General features: G+C 46.5%; 1 long non-coding RNA gene across 1 annotated transcript in view; it reads right to left on the reverse strand.

Moving 5' to 3' along the window:
• Positions 1-21,370, reverse strand: part of LOC139276377 (uncharacterized) — a 177,637-nt gene that overhangs the window by 94,128 nt on the left and 62,139 nt on the right. The window contains exon 2 of the long non-coding RNA XR_011595922.1: positions 8,437-8,691. This is a non-coding gene — a long non-coding RNA (uncharacterized lncRNA). The remainder of the gene's footprint in view (positions 1-8,436; positions 8,692-21,370) is intronic.

Consider the following 21,370-nt stretch of genomic DNA (forward strand, 5'->3'; position numbering starts at 1 on the left):
AAGATAGATTGTCATAGCATTACCATATAGGGTAAGACATTACAAAAATGTTAGATAATTGGACAATGGTGTAAGGGGGCGGGACCGCCCCCAATGGTATAATTGTAACTTGAATACTTCGCTCGGAGAGAAGGTGTGGCGAAGCTGCGGAGTTTCCCCACTGCTCCCAGAGCGCTCTGTACGAATAAACTGTGACGTTTCCCTCACTATTCTCGGATTTGGTGTGGAATTTATTTCCCTTACACAACTATCCTCTGTCCTGTTTCAGGTAAGAGTGCTGAGCTCCCATTTACTGGTTTACCTGAAAATCTCATCAGATAGGCCTTGGGCTTCTAAGGTACGGTCGCTGTTTTCCTGAAATTTTCAACTCCCAGAAGTCTCGGAAACAGAGCTGCAGCAGTTTAAAATCATCCCCAAAGCCTCTTATGATTTCATAGCCTTTGGAAAGCAGTGGATTAAACAAACTATCAGACTGTGCCTCAGGCTAGAAACTTTGGAGTATATTTATTAAAAGTAACAAGTAAACAGAAGCAAGGGGCAATACGACAGATTACATTACACTTGTAACTCACGCTGTCTGTTCGGGTCCAAACAAAATGACAAAAATAGGAGCACTTCACTAACTGTACTGATACTAATACTGGACTTGTGTCTGTGCTTTGACTCTTTGGGCCCAAGTTTCCACAAGAAAATAAACGGGCGCCCCTCCGAGCTGGGTGCCCGTTTTTCGCGCCTAAAACGGTATTCTCCACCTACTTACAGGTCCTCTGGCCCTCGGCGCAGCCAGCACGAGCTGTGGGGGGGCGGAGCCAGGTCCCGGCACTGAAAACAGTGCCGGGACCTCTGCACATGCGCGCTACAGTCGGCACGCAAGTGCAGTAGCTCCAGGCGCCGAATTGTGTGGGAGGGGCCCGAAGCACGCAGCCCCTAGCCATGGCTGAATGGCCTCACTGGGGCTCCTCCCCAGGCCAGCTCCTGCTCCCCGCCCCCGACAAGACCCGACACCCACTCCGCCCCCCCCGCCCCGACCTGACCTGAGACCCGACACCCGCTCCCCCCCCCGCCGACCAGACCCGACCTGACACCCGCTCCCCCCCCTCCCCCCCGCCGACCAGACCCAACCCGACACCCGCTCCCCCCCCGACACCGACCACATACCCGCTTCCCCCCCCGCCCCGACCCGAGACCCGCTCCCCCCCCCCCTCGACTGACCCAACCCGACCCGCGCTCCTGTTCCCCGACCCGACCCGCCCCGCCCCCACTGGACCCGACTCCCGACTCCCGGACTGGATCCGATCCGACCTGACCTCTCCCTTCCCCCCCCCACCGCGCTCTCTCTCTCCCTCCCCCCCCCGCACTCTCTCTCTCCCTCCCTCGCTCCCCTCTCTCTCTCTCCCTCCCTCCCCCTCTCTCTCCCTCCCTCCCTCTCTCTCCCGCTCCCTCTCTCTCCCCCTCCCTCCCTCTCCCCTCCCTCTCTCCCTCCCTCCCTCTCTCCCTCTCTCCCCCTCCCTCCCTCCCTCCCTCTCTCTCCCCCTCCCTCTCTCTCCCTCCCTCCCTCTCCCCCTCCCTCCCTCTCCCCCCCTCTCCCTCCCCCTCCCTCCCCCCCTCTCTCTCCCTCCCCCCTCTCTCTCCCTCTCCCTCCCTCCCCTCTCTCTCTCTCCCTCCCTCCCCCTCTCTCTCTCCCTCCCTCCCCCCCTCTCTCTCCCTCCCTCCCCCCGCCTCTCTCTCTCTCCCTCCCTCTCTCTCTCTCTCTCTCTCCCCCTCCCGCTCAGTGACACGAACGGCTGCAGAATTCTCTCTGGCTGAAGCACTTTCACACAGGTAGGAAGATGGTTTATTTAATCTTTTCTTGGCTTATAAATGTTTATTCAGGTTGGATTTATTTGTATAACATTTGTAGAATATAAATAAGGATTTATTGTCGAATTTAATGAGTTTCCTTCCCCCGCCCCTCCCCCCCACCTTGTTCTGGATGCCTAATTTGTAACCTGCGCCTGATTTTTTAATGTGAAGAACAGGTTTTTTCAGTTCTACAAAAATCTTCACTGGCTCTATTCTACTTTAGTTTGGAGTACATTTTCACTGTGGAAACTTTCAAATCAGGTGTCAGTGGCCGGACACGCCCCCTTTTGAAGAAAAAATTCTGTTCTAAACTAGAACTGTTCGACCTGACTAGAACTGCAGAAAAAGAAATGTGGAGAATTGCGATTTCTAAAATAGTCCGTTCTCCACCAGTTGCTCCTAAAAATCAGGCGCGAATCATGTGGAAACTTGGGCCCTTTATATGGGAAAGTCTTCAGGCCATTGGGGTGTCAACATGACATCGCTACATGATCTATCTAAAGTGGCATCAAAAGAATTGATGAATTGAGAGAAATAGATCAAAATACACCTGTGCTGGGGATGGAGTTGTAAATCAACCCCCAGCATGGCAATCAGATCACTTGAATTAAAGTCTTTCATCTGTTCACTGGACAAAGAGAACCAAATATGTATCTTTCACAATTGCAGAGGTTAATCCAGCTTCCAAAGTACAGCAGATGGTTGTTGGCCAGGTGTATATCATTCATATTTAGAATTTTTAAACTGGTATCTTGGTTAGGTTGCTTCTACAGTAGAATCAAATTGATCAAATTGTGATGCTTCCTGAATTCCTGCCGCGCCCCCCCCCCACCCCCGCACTTTCCAGGTGCACAACACCTGCCTATTTGTACGTCTCACCAAGCACTTTGCCTTAACTTGATGACTTTCAGAAGAAAGCTAGAGTCTGTGCTAAGTTGTTTCTATTTGCTTTGCGGGAAAAATGTATTGAAATAAGCTTTGCATAACAACAGTAATGTGCATCTTCTCTATCCCGGGGAAAGCAAACTAGCAGAACCAAATTTAAAGTGACTGGTCAAATCTCATAGATAGACCTTACAAATGTATCAATTCTCTTATTATTCAAAATATGATGCATTTCTTTCATTGTTGCAGAAGGGTTTCTACCTGAAATATTAACCTGTATCACTAAACCTTTTTTTTTCAGATTCCAGCATTTCAGTTTTATTTTCATTGACTATAGCTGTTTAAACCCCGATCCTCCAATTAAAAATATTTAATGATTATTAAACTCATTGTCTATCTTTTATGTGATTGTAGGCTGCAGTTCTGTGCTCTTAACCTATGAACATACAAAGTGAAGAGACCATCCAGTCAATGTTCAGCCCACATGAATCATTAACCCATCACCCGATCACCCAGGAAAGGCAAAAGAAAATCAGCAGAAAACCATTCGGTCAATTTAAACAAAGCCTGTGGGATATTCCTCCCTGACCCCTGGAGGTGATCAAGCAAAATCCAGGAGAGTGCACTAACTGATAACACTACTGAATGCTCACCCCACCTACCTGTATTCTACATGCAGGAATTCATCCGGTTCCTTTTTGAAGGCAAAATGAGTTAATGGACTTAAATTTAAAGTAATTAGTCATATCTCACAGTTAGACATTAAAAATTATATCAACTTTCTTTTTTGTTTATTATATTCATTCTTGGAATGTGGGTGTCACTGACAAACTTGGCATATATTACCATCCCCAGTTGCCCTGAGAAGGTGGTGGTGGGCTGCCTTCTTGAACCGCTGTTTCGTTGTAGCAGTTTGATACAACTGAGTGGCTTACTCGGGCCACTTCAAAGGGCAGCTAAGAGTCAACCAGATTTGTGTGGTGCCGGAGTCTCATGTAGGCCAGAACAGGTAAGGACGGAAGGTTTCCTTCTTGGAACAATGCATTGTGGAACCAACCAGGGAGAAGACTATTTTAGATCTGGTAATGTGTAACAAGTCTGGATTAATTAATGATCTCGTAGTGAAAGATCCTCTTGGGAAGAGTAATCATAGCATGGTAGAATTTCAAATTCAGTTTGAGGGTGAGAAAGCTAGGTCTCAAGTTAGTGTCCTGAACTTAAATCATCATCATCATCATAGACAATCCCCCGAAATTGAAAAATAGTGTCCTGAACTTAAATAAAGGTAATTACAAAGGTAAGAAGGCAGAGTTGGTTACAGCAGACTGGGAAAATATATTAAAGGGTAAGACTGTAGAAAAGCAGTGGCAAACATGTAAAGAGATATTTCATAACTCTCAGCAAAGATATATTCCAGTGAGAAAGAAAGACTCTAAGAGAAGAATGAACCATCCGTGGCTAACTAAAGAAGTAAAGGATGGTATCAAATTGAAAACAAAGGCATACAATGTTATGAAGAAACCAGCAAAGGACGATTAAAAACATGAGAGAGAGAGAAGATAGCTTATGAGAGTAAACTAGCAAGAAATATAAAAACAGACAGTAAGATACAGCTATATAAAAAGGAAGCGAGTAGCTAAAGTCCTTTAGAGAATGAGACAGGGGAGTTAATAATGGGAAACAGGGAAATAGCGGAGACTTTGAACAAATATTTTGCATCAGATTACATGGCAGAAGACACTAAAAGCATCCCAATAATTGATAATCATTGGGCTATTGGGGGAGTGGGGACTTAAAACAATCACTGTCAATAGAGTAAAAGTACTAGGCAAATTAATGGGACTAAAGGTGGACAAGTCCCCTGGACCTGAAGGCCTGCATCCTGGGGTCTTAAAAGAGGTGGCTGTAGAGATAGCGGATGCACTGGTTGTAAACTACCAAAAGTCCCTGGATTCTGGAGCAGTCCCAGCGGACTGTAAAACCGTAAATGTAGTGTAATGTAGCCAAATTTGCTGATGATACAAAGATAGGTGGGAAAGCAAGTTGTGAGGAGGGTGCAAAGAATCTACAAAGAAATATAGATAGACTAAGTGAGTGGGCAAAAATTTGGCAGATGGAGTATAATGTGGGAAAGTGTGAGGTTATCCACTTTGGTAGGAAAAATAAAAGAAAAAATTATTATTTAAATGGGGAGAGATTACAAAATGCGGCAGTACAGAGGGATCTGGGGGTCCTTGTACATGAAACACAAGAAGTTAGAATGCAGGTACAGCAAGTAATTAGGAAGGCAAATAGAATGTTGGCCTTTTTTGCAAAGGGGATGGAGTATAAAAGTAGGGAAGTCCTCCTACAACTGTACAGGGTGTTGTAAGGGTGCGTACAGTTTTGGTCTCCTTATTTAAGGAGGGATACACTATCATTGGAGGCAGTTCAGAGAAGATTCACGAGGTTGATTCCTGAGATGAAAGGGTTGTCATATGAAGAAAGATTGAGCAGGTTGGACCTATACGTATTGGAGTTTAAAAGACTGAGTGGTGATCTTATTATTCTGAGGGGGCTTGACAGGGTAGATGCAGAGAGGATGTTTCCCCTCGTGCGGGAATCTAGAACTAGGGGGCATAGTTTCAGAATAAGGGGTCGCCCACAAAACGGAAATGAGGAGGAATTTCTTCTCTCAGAGGGTCGTGAATCTTTGGAATTCTCTACCCGAGAGAGCTGTGGAGATTGGATCATTGAATATATTTAAGGCGGAGATAGACAGATTTTTGAACGATAAGGGAGTCAAGGGTTATGGGGAGCGGGCGAGGAAGTGGAGTTGAGGCCAGGATCAGATTAGCCATGATCTTATTGAATGGCGGAGCAGGCTCAAGGGGTCAAATGTCCTACTCATGCTCCTATTTCTTATGTTCTTATGTTCTTCCCTAAAGGACATTAGTGAACCAGATTGGTTTTAATGGCAATCTGATAGCTCCATGGTTACTTTTACTGATAACAGCTTTTTATTTCCAGATTTAAACAAAAAGGAATTAAAATTTTTAAACTGCCATGGTGGGATTTGAATGTATGTCTTCTGGATTATTAGTCCAGGCTTCTGGGTTCCCAGCCCAGTAACACAACCATTACATTACCTGTTCATTATTGTTATTAAATATATTATGTAACTCCCTATTTGTTACAAAAGGGTCTTTAACTGAAACATTAATCTGTGCTATAAGACCTGCTTTGTTTCTTCAGGATATTCAGTACTTTTTTCCACATTTTCAGCATTCCAGTTTGGTTTTATCTTTATAGAATATTGGCTTTTCTCACGATATTTACAAATAAGGAATACATCTAGCCCATATTAGTTAATCTATCCAGAAGCGCGCTACAGTATTCCAATTGCAGCATGTAATTGTTTCTTAAATGCATCCATGGTTTTCATCTCCACCAGTCCACTCCCAGTGTTGATGCCTCAATTCTCCATTTTGAAAACTATAACTGACCATTAAACACATCAGCTGCCTTTCTGTGAAAGTAATGTCCATTTCTGTGCCCTTAACCTCCACCTGTTTTTCTCCATTCCCTCAGCTTTAGTTGGTCTGACAATGGGGGGGCTTCACCATGACCATTCCAGTTTTGACAAAGGGTCCCATCAAAGCAACAGCAGGTGGTGAAGAAGGCAAATGGCATGCTGGCCTTCATAGCGAGGGGATTTGCGTATCGGAGCAGGGAGGTCTTATTGGAGTTGTACAGGGCCTTGGTGAGACCACACCTTGAGTATTGTGTGCAGTTTTGGTCTCCTAAACTGAGGAAGGACATTCTTGCTATTGAGGGAGTGCAGCGAAGGTTCACCAGACTGATTCCCGGGATGGCAGGACTTACATACGAAGAAAGACTGGATCGACCAAGTTTATATTCACTGGAATTTAGAAGAATGAGAGGGGATCTCATAGAAACATATAAAATTCTGACGGAGTTGGACAGGTTAGATGCAGGAAGAATGTTTCCGATGTTGGAGAAGTCCAGAACCAGGGGTCACAGTCTAAGGATAAGGGGTTAAGCCATTTAGGACCGAGATGAGGAGAAACTTCTTCACTCAGAGAATTGTGAACCTGTAGAATTCTCTAACACAGAAAGTTGTTGAGGCCAGTTCGTTGGATATATTCAAAAGGGAGTTTGATGTGGCCCTTACGGCTAAAGGGATCAAGGGGTTTGGAGAGAAAGCAGGAATGGGGTACTGAAGTTGCATGATCAGCCATGATCATATTGAATGCTGGTGCAGGCTCGAAGGGCCAAATAGCCTACTCCTACACCTACTTTCTATGTTGCTATGACAAAGAGTCCCACCCAAAGCATTTTACTCTTTGAAAAGCTTATTATCCACCTATGTATTCCCAACATTTCCTTCTTTTTCCCACATTCACTGCTCTTTTCATCTCAGATAAAATACAAGTTTTTGTTTTCTCTCTAATGTGCAGTGAAACTTAGAAGCTGTTGAAAGAGTCGCAAGCTCCCAGAACCCTCAAGAGAAACAGCTATTAGCTGGAATGTAGCATATGGTGTTGCTTTATGTAGCCTGAAGCTATATCCAAAATGCCAACAGGGAGAAGGAAGACAAAGCTACATTCATGGTGCTATTATGTCGCAGTGTAAACATTTGTCTTCTGTTCAGTGGTGTGTTTAAAATATTAGGGGGTGGAAATTTGATCATACTTCTGTTGCGGCATTAATCCAGGCGGAGCGATAATTTTAGCATCTTGAAAAAGTTTGCGCCTCCCGCCAAGAAATTTGTCAGAATTGGACGAAGAGCTGAAGGTGGCGTTAAATCACTGTTACACACCTGATCTGGACGGGGGGCACTAACGAAAATACTGGCGCTAAATTTTGCTGAACCATTGCGCATGCTCTGAACTCCAATTCAGATCCCGGGAAAAGCCGGGTCTTAAAGGTGCGTCAAGGTAAGCATGCGTAAGCACAGCTCCATCTCCTCACTGACCTGAGAGCGGAAAAATGGAGGAGCAGTGAAGAAGGCAGAAAGCAGACTGCTTCTCGGCCACAGCCTTTGAAGCCTTGCTGGAGGCAGTTGAGAGGCGCAACAATGCCCTACATCCTGGAGGGGTACGAAGGCCATCGCCAAGGGTGTTCTGAAGGCTGTGAAGGGAGGTGGCCCAGCACATCTCTGCCTGCGACACGGTGGCCATGACAGCGACTCAATGTCACAAAAATTACAATGACATCACTAGGGTTGTCAGGGTGAGTACCCTTTACATTAACATTGAAATGCGTTCATGTGAGCCTCACTGTCTTACACAATGTAAAGGCGTTACATTGCCGACCCCTTCTCTATGTGTACCAGGTCATGCTCCTTATTGGTGGGGACACCATAAAAGCTCTCTATCGCCTCAGCAGACATGCCCCGCCCATCCAAACTTCTCTCACCTTCCAGCTCCCAACTCAGCCTGAGGACACCCACTAACAACTTTTAACTCTCCATATGTGGTCATAGGCCTTCAGCCTCATACTCTTTGTCCCCAAATCCCACCTTTGAATTGTTAAATCCCTATATGTGATTGCATTTCTCTTCATTATCCCCATTGCATCTTAGGATAGTCCGTTATTCTCTCAAAATTACTGGGGTCCAGCAGATTTATACCCACTGAAGTAATTTGATCTTTGCTAATCTTATAGCTGCATAAAAACAATGATCTTCAGTCATTTTTTTCCAACCTTTATAGTCATCAGCAGATCTTTGCCGCTTTTCTCCCAGTTGGAAAAATTCTGCTTGGTTATTTTTTGCTTTGGAATTGGATGATTCTACTTTGTCTTAATCTGGTCAACTTTCAGTGTTGAGATGTATGTATTCGTTTTGCTGAATCTTTTTTTTCCTGTGGTATATGCCTTAGCAGACTACAAATTCTGCATTCCTTTTTGGAGATTTAGTTGAAGACGAGATTTTTTTTTTGTTGCCCAGTGCATCTTCATCTGTTGGAATCAGAGTTTTTACAATTAGTAATATTATATATATCTATATACATCTATATATAATCTTACGAAAAATAATATGTCAAAAATCTCGTGTACTCCATTTTTTGTCCACAAACTTAGCAAACATTGAATATACTGGTATAATCAATTATAATAGGAATTCCCACCCCAAACAGATGCTCGTGATGTCGTAGCTGCAGGCAATGTGGTGTGGTTGATGGATGTGGTGTGATTGGCGTCGCGGGGGCGTGGCTCCGGGGTGGCCGGGGCTGGGGGCTCAACATCCGGGGGTGTTCGGCATTTGGGAAGGATTCTGACGGGACGGGGCGGGTTGGGTGCGGGGGAGTGCTCCCGGTGTTGGGTGGGTCCGAAGCCAGGGTGGGGGGGCACGCTCTTGGGTTGGGGGGTGGGCTGTTTGGGGCTAGGATTGGGAGAGACTTCTTCACTCCGGGAGTTGTTGGCCTGTAGGGTTCACTGCCGCGGAGAGTTGTTGATGGCAGTTCATTGGATGTATTCAGGAGAGAGTTGGATGTGGCCCTTGCGGCTGGGGGGGTCGGGGGGTGTGGAGGGGGCGTGGCGGGAGGGAGGTGCTGGGGTGGGTGATCAGCCATGATCTTGTTGAATGGCGGTGCAGGCTCGAAGGGCCGAATGGCCTACTCCTGCACCTATTTTCTATGTTTCTATGTTTCTATGTTTTGAAACATCCACTGTGTGCTGCCACGCCGGCTGAGATGCAGACATTCACACCTCGCAACATTAGTATCGAGTCACTTACTGCAGACACATGTGGCACACGAGTAGCTACAGACCCACTGACAAATTCTTGTTTTGTTCATTGCAAGCCAGCCTCGCCCAAAACAGGCGAGAGCAGGAGCGGATGGGAGGAGGGGAGCCAGACCTCCAGTACCTTACTGCGATCGAGGTGCGAGTGTTCACCCTCATGGGCGTACTAGTTGGGGCGGTGGCGTCCGGCGAGGCAGAGCTCCCGCTTGGCAGTGATGGCTTGTGAATGAGATGTCCATTTTCTGTGAGAGCCTTGACCTTTGAGCCCATATGACTTATAACATGTAGCTCCACAATAACAATGTCCCCTCCTTCTTGCCTTCCTGCCCCCTCCCCAAATGCTACTCACCCTTGTGTTGCTTTATGCTTACAGATGAGCTGCAGCCAGTCCGTCAGCCGCCATCATCACACAAAGGAGAGGATGAGGAGGACATGGAGACGTGTATGGCCACAGAGCGGAACCTATCCTCAGTGCCAGCAAGTGAAGAGACCAGCTCGGTGGAGCAGCCCATGTTCCACGGGTTCCCAGATCCTAATGCTCCTGGCCCCAGTGGCCTGCAGCAATGCACAACGTGAGGGGAAGCTCCGTGACCAGCTCTCTGGAGGGTAAGTCGGTCAGACGTCCTGCTCAGAGTCATGCAGATGAGGACCTGGATAGGGTAGCTTTGTCCAGGAAGACTATGCAGATGCATCGCGTGATTATGGGTGCATTGGGGAGGGTGCCGCAGAGCATGGATACACTTGCTGTGAGTGTGGCGGAGGCTACCTCGAGCATTGCCCATGCCTCTCAGCAGCCCAATGAGCTCATTCTTGCCTAGCTAAACCGGAACGCGGGTTCAACGAGCGGCAATGGGGGCCACAGAGGTGATGGCGTATGCCATGGTTGACGTGGCAGCACCCATGACGTCACAGGCCGAAGCCACGCAAGGTCTTCGTGATGTCATGCAGACCCCGTTGGCTGGTATGCAATCTTAGACTGCAGCGTTTCAAGCACAGGCTGTGCTTATGCAGTCTGAGTGATGCCATGCAAGCAGTGTCTGCTACTATCCTCTCTGTCTTCTCCACAGTCGGACGGGGAACAGACGGTGCCGCAATAGGTCAGCAATCTGTGGTTGCACATATTGCTCCTGATGCTCTGGCTCCGCCCCGGTGTAGCAGTGTGCTACTGTAAATGGAAGGTGCTATCCTCTCTCAGGATGACTAACTGGTAGAGTGGACAAGGGAGAACCAGTGGATCTGGTGTATTTGGACTTTCAAAAGGCTTTTGACAAGGTCCCACACAAGAGATGGATGTGCAAAATCAAAGCACATGGTATTGGGGGTAATGTATTGACGTGGATAGAGAACTGGTTGGCAGACAGGAAGCAGAGAGTCGGGATAAACGGGTCCTTTTCAGAATAGCAGGCAGTGACTAGTGGGGTGCCGCAGGGCTCAGTGCTGGGACCCCAGCTATTTACAATATACATCAATGATTTAAATGAAGGAATTGAGTGTAATATCTCCAAGTTTGCAGATGACACTAAGCTGGGTGGCGGTGTGAACTGTGAGGAGGACGCTAAGAGGCTGCAGGGTGACTTGGACAGGTTAGGTGAGTGGGCAAATGCATGGCAGATGCAGTATAATGTGGATAAATGTGAGGTTATCCACTTTGGGGGCAAAAACACGAAAGCAGAATATTATCTGAATTGCGGCAAATTAGGAAAAGGGGAGGTGCAATGAGACCTGGGTGGCATGGTACATCAGTTATTGAAAGTTGGCATGCAAGTACAGCAGGCGGTGAAGAAGGCAAATGGCATGTTGGCCTTCATAGCCAGGGGATTTGAGTATCGGAGCAGGGAGGTCTTACTGCAGTTGTACAGGGCCTTGGTGAGGCCTCACCTGGAATATTGTGTTCAGTTTTGGTCTCCTAATCTGAGGAAGGACGTTCTTGCTATTGGGGGACTGCAGCGAAGGTTCACCAGACTGATTCCTGGGATGGAAGGACTGACATATGAGGAGAGACTGGATCGACTGGGCCTGTATTCACTCGAGTTTAGAAGGATGAGAGGGGATCTCATAGAAACATATAAAATTCTGACGGGACTGGACAGGTTAGATGTAGGAAGAATGTTCCCGATGTTGGGGAAGTCCAGAACCAGGGGACACAGTCTAAGGATAAGGAGTTGGCCATTTAGGACTGAGATGAGGAGAAACTTATTCACTCAGAGAGTTGTTATCCTGTGGAATTCCCTACCACAGAGAGTTGTTGATGCCAGAATTCCCGCCGCGCCCCCAAGAGGGAGTTAGATATGGCCCTTATGGCTAAAGGGATCAAGGGGTATGGAGAGAAAGCAGGAAAGGGGTACTGAGGTGAATGATCAGCCATGATCTTATTGAATGGTGGTGCAGGCTCGAAGGCCCAAATGGCCTACTCCTGCATATTTTCTATGTGTCTATGACAGCATTCCGGCTCCCGCCACTGTCAGTCCAGCTCTGTACCTGCCATGGCCTGCCACCAACCACCCGACACTGCTGCCGCCCATCCTGAGGTGGTGCAGTCAGCAGTCGGGCCTTCCATGCCCACAGCTGGTCCAGGGCGTCATCGTAGGCTGTCTGTCCTGACTCGCTCAGACACAGAGCAGCCCTCAAGCTTTCTTGCTGCAGGCACTGAGGCCACATTGAGGAGGAGCAGTAGGCGTGGGAGGCGAGGGTGGTGAGGCAGAGTGATGGAAAATGCCAGCGCAAGACCCACTGAGCAAATATGTCCCTATGGAACCTCTGTAGATATATTATGCAATATCATCTTTTGTGCTCTTTGAAAGGGTGGGTGATCCATTGTGTTTTATTTGTGAGTGTGGAGTTTTTGAAGTTGTTGGAGGAATGGTTGAAAAATAAACTGTTATTGTGACTGTCTCCTTCAGCCTCTGGTGTATGACTGTGGATTTCTGATGGAGATGTGACACGCGCGGTCATTATTAGCTGCATCATTCAGCTCCCTCCATTTAAGCAAACCAATCCCTTATGAGCCACTGTCGAATAGCCCTGGCATTGCCAACATTTGCATGCTGTCTCCTCCATGGATGCTGCTGGTCTTGGGTGTCTTGCTGGTCATTCGATGCATCACCAGGCTCCTGTTCCTCTTCCAGTCCTCCTCCTGAGGTGGGCCTGCGATCCCACTGACAAGGCTTGGGCCTTCTTGATGGCCAAGTGTGCTGCACCACAATGAATTGTGAGACCTGTTGAGGGGAGTATTGAAGGCTGCCTCCAGAGTGGTCCAGACATCGGAATCACTGCTTCAGCAGCCTTTTTGTCTGCTCTATGATGTTGCAGGTGGCGTCATGGCTCTCACTGAAGCGTTCCTCTGCCTCTGTGACAGGGTTATAAGCCAGATGGCCAGGCCGTATCCCTTGTTCCCGAGCAGCCAGCCTCGGCCTTCCCATGGTGGCTGAAACAGTCGAGGCACAGTGCTCTCCCGAAGGATAAAAGCATCATGTGCACTTCCAGGATAGCGAGCATTGATTGCAAGAATGCGCTTCGTGTGATTACACACCAGCTGCATCTTTAGGGAGAGGTATCCCTTTCTGCTTCTGAAGGCCTCTGCATTCTGGAATGGTGCTCACAAGGTCTCGCTCGTGCAGTCAATTGCTCCTTGCACCCTTGGGAAGCCCGCTATCTTGGCAAACCCACATGCGTGCTCATCCTGTTTCTCCCTGGTCATCGGCAATGTAATGAAGTCCATTCTACGTGTATAGAGAGCCTATGTGAAGTCGTGGATGCAGCGATATGCTGCGAATTGTGAGATGCTGCATATGTCCCCTGATGTAGCCTGGAAGGAGCCGAAGGCATAGAAGGTGAGTGCCACTGTGACCTTCACTGCGACCGGCAGTGCAGTCCTAGTGCCGATGTGAGGCTGCAGGTCTGCCTGCAGGAGATGGCATATCTATGTTGGCACCTCCTTTCGGAAGTGCAGCCTTCTGACGCACTGTTCCTCGGACAGATCTAGGAATGAGCGTACCCACCAATAAAGCTGTGGGGAGGTTGGGGTAAGGCCTCCTACCCCGACATCTAGGGACTCTCCTCTTTCGGCTGCCAACATGGCCTACAGCCCTTCTGCCTTGCTAGAGCATGTAGAATGTGACGCTGGAGGCACAGTAAGACACCCATTAAAGTTTTCAAAATGACGTATTTTCTCAAACTGAATTGTTATGTCTGCCGCTGCAAAATCATAGGCTCATGCACTGTGCTCTGTGTAAACATAGCACTGACTGTGACTTCCAAGTAAAGCACTTCCTCATTCCTTTGAGTAGCACCGGTTAACAACTCTAGAAGCCTGTAGCGATTATTTTTTTAGACGTGATTATTGGTGGTCGCTAAATGAGGCGGCTGCACCTAATTTAATGAGCAGGGCTCAAGCATAGGCATTGCATCAGCACTGACATCATGATCAGACTGATAGTCAGCAGCCAGGCGCTCGCGTTTTGCGCCCCCGATAAACCTCAACTGAATTTTCCATTAGGGCACTAAAAGCTGCGCGCCCAGTCGGTAAGCTATTAAGCTCGTATTAAAGTCCCTTCTAGCCGCTAACTGAGACTATACACAACCGAAAATCCAGCCCAATGTCTGGGACTAAATAATACAACTAGTAAAGAAAGGTCATCAAAGATGATTTTGTACTTTCCATGAAAGTTGCTGGAACAATAAATGTGGAGTGTTGGAGTGTCTGATAGAGTGCATTGGCCTAATGATGATATTTAATGTGGCAGGCCAAGCAGAGTGATGCGAGAATTCTTGAAGTATCAGAGGATCAAGGATGTTGATGGAACATATGCTCACAGTTTTAAGACAGTTGCATCATCAAGGAGGTGACAGCTTCTAGCATTGAAAAAAAATGCCAAAGTCAGTTATCCACTCAAAGCCATAAATCTAATTGCCAATTATTCCAGTCCATTAAGTCACAGGTTCTATTCCTTCAATCCAATGAAATCCTGATCCCAGTGTACTATTGTGGGAAGGCATTGGACTCAAATCAGACCGTTTTCTTGAGGGAAAAATCAGTGGGACATTCAGTCCTAAGCTACTGTCACATATCTCCTGTCTGGTTCAGAGCAGCATTGGTAGGTCGCAGCAAATTGGTCATCCAGTTTCCCTCTTGACCACAAATTAGGGGTAAGAATTGTAAAAAGGGTTAACCAGAACTATCAATGAAGAAATAATTAGCATCTGTGACAGCACAATTTAGTTGTTTAGCAATGTTTTGCTCCAGAGTCAACAAATTCTTGTGGAATAAAACACGTTTCTCAAAACCAAGGATATTCTGATGACTATTAATGAACAGAGCTCAATGGAAAAGTGCCCTGCAGTCAGCAAAGGCGATGAACTGTAATTTTAGCATGCAAGTTAATGGTGTTAGACGTGGCTTGGATTTGCCCACTCTGTCCTCTGACTGTTTGTTTTCCTCTGAGGAGTTGGTTGTTAATGAAGTCAGAATCCAAATCTGGATTTGAGTGTCAAATTGCAGTTTGAGAGTAAATAGGAAAATTAGAATGATTAAAAATTCAGTGAAGTGTGATGGTTCTGTTAGAAGTAGCAAAGTTTTATGTAAATTTATAATGTGACGGAGTCACCCTGTGCTTAAAAAACAATTGGAGCAAAACACAGGGAGGTGATGAGTGAAGATTCTTACTTTGATGTTGGGCAATCATCCTGGTCCTTGTCTTCAAATCTACCCTGTTTTAGTAACACTGTGGTATGCTAGAAGCTGAAGCTCAGTAATTATCCATTGGCCGGAATTCTCCCTACCTGGGCGAGTCTGGTGTGGGCAGTGGCCATGTCGGATCGTGACCCGATTGCTGGCTCCATCCCCATGTACAACAGGACTTTACATCAATGGGGCCTATTAAGCTCCCCCAGTGCATTACCTACCCCAATTAAATGGGGCAGATCTGCTGATGTCATACATGACGCATTTCAGCCAGGTTATTTAAAGAGACCATGATCACATTACCCTTGAAGGTTAATCTAAAATAGTGCAGTCACTGCACTACAGCATTGGAGTGCTGCAAACACTTTGGAAATGACTGCACAGAGGCAGAGGGCTGCACCCAGGTTCTCCGATGACTCCCTCCATAAGCACACATGGATATCCTCTTCCCTTCCGGAAGAGACCTCCCCAGGAGATGGAAAAAGCCTGGTTGGAGCTTGCAGAGGAGGTCAACAGCAGGGATGTGGTCAGGAGGACCTGTGTGCAGTGCCGCAAACCTTTCAATGATCTCATTCGATCAAGAAATGTGAGTGCAAAGCTATGCTGAACTTCATCCTGTTGTGCCTCTCATCACATCCCCATCACTCTGCCTTCCCAACCCTACTCCTGCACATCCTTACACACCAACATGCCTTGCACGTCCACCTATTCCTCTCTCTATCTACCTTATCCCATCCCTATCTGACTAGCCACACCCCCTCATCCTAGTGCAATCATACCAACTAAAACACACAAGGAGGCCACTTGGCTTTGGCATCCCACTCCATCATAGGCTCCCTCTAAAGATCTAACCCATCCAGTCCTTCACTCTCACTCAACCTTCTCTTCGTTCCCTCCTTGCAAGAAAACAGAGCCCTAAATAAGAGGGAGAGGGAGATCACCAGCGGTAGCCTTCCATCATTGACCAACCTTACAACAGCAGAGAAGGCTGCTTTAGAAATGTCTGGAGTCGTCAAACAGCTGGAGGTGGGAAACGGAGAGAGGGGGACATCTCAGCAATCTGGTGACAGAATTACATATAATACAGCTACATACAAATTTAAGATGATTGGCAAAAGAACCAAAGGTGACATAAGAAAAAACTTTTGCACACAGCGAGTGGTTAAGATCTGGAACATACTGCCTGAAAGGGTGGTGGAGGCAGACTCAATTTTATCTTTCAAAAGGTAAAGGAAAAGCCGAACGAAAAAAAATTGCTTGGCTATGGGGAAAGGGCAGGAGAGTGGGACTAGCTGAGAGTCGGCACAGGCTCGATGGGTCAAATGGCCTTCTTCTGTGCTGTAACCATTCTATGATTCTATGGCATACATCAATCACTCATATGGAGACTGATGTCAACAGCCATTGAATGGTCATCATGTGTATAATGGGTATCCATACCCATTCTTTATATAACATATCTAACTTATCTCTTTATTCTTCCACAGGTCCATCAAGAGCCTCCACCCCTGTTCAGGAGGAAGAGAAAGACAACTCTTCAGAGGAGCCTCCAGCCTCTGAGGGCGCACCGTCACCAGATACGGACACCTTCGCGATAGAGTAGTGTTGTCACCTGGTGTCTCACAACTCACAAGTGAGCAAGAGTAGATAGTGGAGACAGGGTCGGCAGTGGAGAGTCCTCGCCAGAGGTTGCAGGATGCTCCTAGCTCTGCTCAGCTGAATGCAGACACTGAGCCTTGGGGGCCATCCAGAAAGAAGACGATCCTGGAGATGGAGGAAGAAGTGCAGGGGGTTCTGACAGGTTTTGCAAGTGCGATATCTGCAAATGGAGGAGTCCATTTCCAACATGAGCACCACCGTGTCACAGGCGATGGCGACTGTAGGCTCCTGCATGAGATAGGATGGCTACCTACATGGAGCAGCTCACAGGAGCACCTGGTCTCTATGGAGACTAGATGACTATCTAAGGCGAATAAATGGCAGAGGCTCATATAGACCTTCTCTCCAGGAGGGGTATCATCGTAGACGTGGGTCCTCATGGCCTCACTGATGTGCAGCAAGTGTTTTCCTGCTCCTTGACAGCAGCGAAATGAGCAGGCTGAAGCCACAGGGGTAGCACCTCGTAGAAGCATGCAGAAGAGAAAGATGACACGCAAGTAAATTCACAAGGGTAGCCACTTGGGTGTTCTATCCAATGTTTATGCAAAGTTTCCATTAATGTGCTGTCAAACATAATAATCTTTATTTTAAACTTTCCAGTCTTGGACAGATTTGTGTGCACCTTTGGAAGTGGCTTAGTGAGTTGCAGTGAATGGTGAGTCATAATGGTACCCCCACAATGGTGATCAGTATAAAAGGAATGGCTTGGCCATTGTGCGGATGATTTATGGTACTGCTGTGGGGTTGTGGTAACCTGGTGCATCATGTGGAAGCCATCTGGGTGTGCAGAATAAAGTTAAGTAAATCTGGCCATGGTGAGGTCATCCATGGCCTCCTGAGCAACGAGGTACTCGGGTGCTGATGCCCTCTGTCCTGTGCAGCAACAGGTGATTGCAGAGAATGTTGATGGTATTGCTGTTGGTGCTGCGGTTGTGCCTGGTGCTGGTGGTGTTGGGGTTCACTGTGGTCAGATTCTGAGGATCAAGGTTAGACAGTATAAACAGCACCCATGTTGATGGAATACATGGCATGTGAAGTAGAGATGATAGAAGCAATCTGTCAATGGTGAGAGAGGTTCTTCCAATGAGATGTCACTGGATGGAGACTTTACTGGAAAGACTTCCAGCCTGGAGAAAGCTCAATCTGTGCTGGGAATGCAGTCAGCAACTGCTTCTGTCTGAGGATAGTGATCAGCTGTCAGGTGGGAGCTTTTATATTACATTTGATGCTGTCAGCTAAGCAGCTGGGTCTATGGCCACTCAACACCTGCCTCAGGTTGACAGATGTGGTCCATGAGCAGCGTGAGTCCCGTGGGCATCCAATGAAATTGCAAAAGTACAGTTAAAAAGACTCGAGGGTCTGAAAAAAAGCTAATAATCGTTTAAATTGGGTCACCTGCCTCTGTTGGTTGGGTCGCTGCCACGCTGACAGACGTGCCCAAGGGAAAAGCACGTGGGGGCAGGATGACGGCAGGTTCCCGACATGTTGCAAGAAATTTGAACGTTCCCGCCTGACCTGCCTCCGATCGTACCCGCACGGACCACGGAAAATTATGGCCAATTGTTTCTACTCCTCAGTGTAGGAAATAACAAGGGTACAGAATCAATGAGGGCACAGCCTTCTGAGAACTAACATTTTTCTTTTTTAACCTATAAATGTTGGGGCCAATGTATTCCAAGGTCCCTCTGTTCCTCTACATTTCTCTGTATCCTACCATTTATTATGTATTCCCTTGCCTTATTAGCCCTCTCCAAATGCATTACCTCACACTTCTCCGGATTGAATTCCATTCCCATCTGACCAGTCCATTGATATCTTCCTGCAGTCTATAGCTTTCTTCTTCATTGTCAACCACATGGCCACTTTTTATATCTTCTTAATCATACCCGCTACATTTAAGTCTAAATCATTGATAGATACCACAAAATTAAACCATAATAAAGCAATGGACCTAGTAACAGCCTTCCAGTCACAAAAACACCCATCGACCATTATCCTTTGCTTCCTGCCTCTGAGTAAAGTTTGGATCCAATTTGCCACTTTGCCTTGAATCCCATGGGCTTTTACTTTTGTGACCAGTCTGCCATGTGGGACCTTATCAAAAGCCTTGCTAAAATCCATATACACTACATCAAACGCACTACCCTCATCGACCCACCTAGTTACCTCCTCAAAAAATTCAATCAGGTTAGTCAGACATGACCTTCCCTGAACTGTCCTTGATTAATCCGTGTCTTTCTAAATGAGGATTTTTCCTGTCCCTCAGAATTTTTTGCAATAATTTTCCCACCACCGAGGTTAGACCAATAACTTGGTCTATCCCTTTTTCCCTTTTTAAACAATGGTAAACGTTAGCAGTCCTCCGGCACCACACCTGTAGCCAGAGAGGATTGGAAAATGATGGTCAGAGCCTCTGCTATTTTGTCTCTTGCTTCTCTTAACAGCCTGGGATACATTTCATCTGGGCCTGGGGATTTATCCACTTTTAAAGTTGCTAATCCCCTTAATACCTTCTCTCTCACTATGCTTATTTCATCTAATATTTCACACTCCTCCTCCCGGATTGCAATGTCTGTATCGTCCCTGTCTTTTGTGAAAATAGACGCAAAATATTCATTAAGAATCATATCCACATCTTCTGCCTCCACACACAGGTTGCCTTTATGGTCTCTAATAGACCCTACTCTTTCCTTAGTTATCCTCTTGTTCCTAATGTATTTATAAAACATCTTTGGGTTTTCCTTGATTTTACGTACCAATATTTTTCATTCCCTCTTGTAGAATTGCAAAATTCGTGGGAAAACCCCCCCAGTGTTTGGACTCATTGGAAAGGGAATTTAATTTGGAACTGTCAACCAAAAAGTTTGGGATCCTAAAGTGCACATGGAAGAAACTACGAGTTTTATCGAATTTGGGTGGGACTGCGAGATTCCAAAATTTGTGGAAACCCCCCAGTGTTTGGACTCATTGAAAAGAAAATTCGATTTGGGACTATCAAACAGAAAGTTTGGGATCCTAAAATGTTTATGGAAGAAATCCATGAGTTTTAACCAAGTTTGGGATTTTTAAAAGGTGAATGTTGGGTCTGCAAGAAAAGGGGTGGGGTCAATCTTTAAAAGGCCAGTTTGGACATTGGAGCTAATCAAGCTGTCTGGGGACATTTGAATTAATCAAATTGTCTGGGAACTGTTTACCCTCGAAAATCTGCCCCTTGAAGACATTTACATTTCAACAATCAATCCAAGGAAGTACAGTTTCAACTCAAGCACAAAAACTCATCCAACACATACATAATGCTAATCACTTTTCCGGCCTGCATTGACAAGAGCTCGTCAGCTCAGAAAAGTCTATCAACACCAGATTAAAACCACTTAATCAAGTTTCAGTTAGCTGGGCTGCAAAACTGCAGAACCAAGGTTGATTTTGGGTGCAGATAAGGAAGCCTCTCAAAGTATAATTAAGGGCCTATCGTACCAAGAGAGCTATCTCTATTCTGACCATCACAGAAAGAACTTTTCTGACCAAGCACTTCGGAACAACAAGATCGAGAGCACACAGCAAGAAAACGCAGGAAGAATCATCGCGACATCGGAGAAAAGAACTCACCCCAACTGGCTTCAATACGCAGCAGAGGTCTTCTGCCACGTCTGGGGTACGGCAAGGCAAACCGGCCATAACCAAAGAACCCCGAAACTGCGAAACAGCCCTAACTGTCAAAGGAAGGATTGGTGAGCATTATCCATGTTGCCCTAGAGTCTAACTTAGCTAGAGAGTAAGTGGGAGGTGGGAGGTAGTTCTGTTGTGTTTATTAGCTGTAACAAAGAATTCCCCATTGTTTAGAACCTTTTGTAAGATTTTACAGTTTTACTGGAGTGTATTTGTGTTAATTGCTTTCTTGAATAAAATCCATACCTTTTTTGTACAAAACAGTTGTCTGCTGTACTTTATCACACCCTGATTAATAAATCCAGGCTCGAGAACCAGGGAGTGGGAGCGACTCGCAACCGCTCTGAGTCAGGGAAGGCAAACTGACCCCATACACCACCCCCTACACTCTCTTTGCTTTCCTAATTTCCTTTTTTAATCTCAGCCCTGCACTTTCTATACTCCTCTACAATTTCTGCAGTATTGAACCCTCAGTATCTGTCATAAAAAAAACATAGAAAATCTGTATGCTACCCTGTATGTCCCTTGACATCCTGGGGGCTCTAGATTTGTTAGTCCCACCTTTTTTCTTTAAAGGAACATACTTGCTTGAACCCTCACTATCTCCTCCTTGAATGCCTCCCACTGCTCTGAAAACCCTGTAACTAGGAATGTTGAGCTGCCATTCCTGCCCTTCTGTGATGACTGAGTGTCAGCTGTGGCTCAGTGGGTAGCACACTTGCCTCTGAGTCACAAGGTTGTGGGTTCAAGTTCCACTCCAGGGACTTAAGCACAAAACAAAATCTAGGCTGACACTCCAGTGCAGTACTGAGGGAGTGCTACACTGTCGGATGTGCTGTCTTTTGGATGAGACGTTAAACCAAGGTCCCATCTGCTCTCTCAAAGTGG

The sequence above is a fragment of the Pristiophorus japonicus genome, chromosome 11 (genome assembly GCF_044704955.1).
Source record: "Pristiophorus japonicus isolate sPriJap1 chromosome 11, sPriJap1.hap1, whole genome shotgun sequence".
Lineage (NCBI taxonomy): Eukaryota > Metazoa > Chordata > Chondrichthyes > Pristiophoridae > Pristiophorus > Pristiophorus japonicus.